The following is a 2,383-nucleotide window of genomic DNA, read 5'->3' as shown; positions in this document are numbered from 1 at the left end:
TGCTGACTTTAACTGAGACCCAGTGATTTGCTCAGTTCATGGTTCAAGGCAGGTATGCTGTAGGAATTGATCTTGTACAATATGTAATACTTTGGACATTCTTTAATTCCAGGTGGCTTTGTTTTGAACTGTGGAACTTGGCTTCAAATTAGCGGGACCTTTTTTTTTTTTCTTCTTCTCCTTCTTTTTCTTCTTCTTCTTTTTCCAGATTGGACAAGTTGTTGCTTGATTGAGGAGTGGGTGATGTCTGCTGTCTTGGAAGATTTTATTTGTTGTCGCAGTTTATAGACTATTCATTCTTTGCCAATTTGTATAATTATTACAAATGGATGGAATTTTGATCCCCTGGCCTCTCCCCCCCCCCCCCGATCCCTGAATGGCCCAAACATTCATCTGCCCTCCTTTCGTCTCTCTCCTTTGTCTCTCCTTTTCCCCCTCGAATACCCCCCCCCTCATTTCTTTCCGATAAATATCTCGTTGCACTGCATTGCTTTTCTCAAATGTTTTCTAAAAATTATTACTTTTCTGAAAATTCTAAAAAATATATCTCGAATTGTAAAAATGAAAAGGATACAAAATCAGAAATTGATTTACTTCCCTACCGGATCCTCTTCACCTTGCACACGTAATATGTAGACAGCATTTTTTTTTATTAATAACCTTTGAGAAAGTTGAACACTTTCTGGTTTATTGAACACATTTTATTTGTTGGGATTTTATGAGATCTTTGTCCAGGTTGAAGCAAAGTACAGGACAGCCTTTAGTTATTTTTGAGCATTTTTTTTCCTCCTAGCACAGTTGTGATTGAAGTGCCAGGAGTATCCTTTGTTGTGCTCATTGTCACAGTGTCTGTCCTTCATTTACTGAGCTTTAGATTTCACCTCCGGAGTTTTTGCATGAAAGTACATTCAGTGTTGCGTGATTTACATATTGCTGGGACAGGCAATCAACATTCTGTGCACAGCACGTGGCTTCCGGTTTGCATCGTTGCTGGGAATGCAGTGTGCCGCTGATGCAGTGCCTCCATATGTTTGAGCAGGAATTTGTAATTTGTTCCGGATGCCAGAGCGAACTCGCCTCCTCTTCACAGATACCATGGAATATTTAACACACACTAACTCATGCTATCAGACAGGACAACCGGTTGTTTAACGTCCATCTGAGGGACTTCACACACACTGATGCCTCGTCCTGCCTACGAAACACCAGGATGACACTTTATAGCTGGGTCGAGATTCAAAACCGGGCTGGACAGCTGAGTGCCGAGAGTAGGAGATTAAAGCACCAGAAGATATTTGCTCATATTAAGAAGTATAATTGATTGGTGGCCCTTCACCTTTCAATTGAGTTTCCATGAGGTTATACAAATTGGAATCCCTCAAGTGGTACTCCAACAAATTGTGTGCTCCCTGCCTTAAGGTTCTTCCTGACGTCCATGCAGGGGCTTTTTCGGAGGATTCTTGGCCGCCACTGCTCCCTTGTTATTGTTTGCTGTGACGCTTCACTGCCGCTACAAAAAGCTCCTCCACGGAGAAGCCCTTCACGAACTGTCAGCCGGTATGTCCGCACAGGGAAATAACGAAGCCGTTCATTTACTCCAAGCCGTAAGCTCGTACCCTGCAAAGAACAGTTACGTTTTGATTGTTCGGTTGCTTCGCTCGATGAGACCCGCTCGCATCTTTGGAGTCCTGTCCAAAATTAGGGCTTCTGATTAGGTGTCTATGTGTTGCCTGTCTAAGAATCCTCTGTAAAGATGCAGCTTTGGGCACTATTAATTGTGCAGATCGTACGATGTACCATTAATTGGTTTTGGAAGCATTTCTCACCGGTTAAAGGAAGTGTATTCGAAATGAGTTTTCTATATCGTCACAACAGCTCGTATTTTTGATCTTTTGCCCCTTGCAATATTACCCAGACTTTACATGCTGGTGTTCCACAAAAAAATTCTGTTATATCTCTTCTGCTGAATCACAATTGCTCAAAATATATGTAATAAAGTATTCCCTGGAATGATATTTTATATTGCACATTTGCATTTTCTTTTGCATTTGAGGATTTTTTTTAAACCCATTCTATTTCAAGTGTTTACTCTTTTGCTGGTTCGTTTGAAATATCAAAACGATGTTTTATACCTTTGCTTCACATGCCAGGATCCATATTGAGCGGACCTTGTGCTGATGTCCACGATTCGTACAGTGATTGCAAAGCGAATCACCATCTTGACAGGGTGTGAGCCTCACAGAGCTCGTACACCGTATGGTTGAGGAGGATACTGGGTGAGGTTGCAGGGGTTCGAGGGAGTGGGCTGGTCAGCACAGATGGTTTGCTTCGGTTGACTGGCTGTAGGGAGCGAGCTGAAGATCCTTGATGCCTTTGACAGGTC

At 42.3% G+C, this 2,383-nt stretch overlaps 1 protein-coding gene across 6 annotated transcripts in view; it reads left to right on the top strand.

Annotated features, from left to right (window-relative positions):
• TAX1BP1 (Tax1 binding protein 1) overlaps positions 1 to 2,015 on the top strand; it is a 248,109-nt gene extending 246,094 nt beyond the window's left edge. For all 6 annotated transcript variants that reach the window (XM_085876996.1, XM_085876995.1, XM_085876993.1 and 3 more), the window contains one exon: positions 1 to 2,015. This exon is cut by the window's left edge and continues 461 nt beyond it. The gene's annotated coding sequence lies outside the window, so the exon portion shown is untranslated.
• The last annotated feature ends 368 nt before the right edge of the window (positions 2,016 to 2,383 follow it).

Source organism: Eptatretus burgeri, chromosome 4 (genome assembly GCF_056783735.1).
Source record: "Eptatretus burgeri isolate ZD-2024b chromosome 4, Ebu_testis_v1, whole genome shotgun sequence".
Lineage (NCBI taxonomy): Eukaryota > Metazoa > Chordata > Myxini > Myxiniformes > Myxinidae > Eptatretus > Eptatretus burgeri.
Note: the sequence above shows the minus strand (reverse complement) of the source record. Positions and strands in the feature narration are given on the sequence as shown.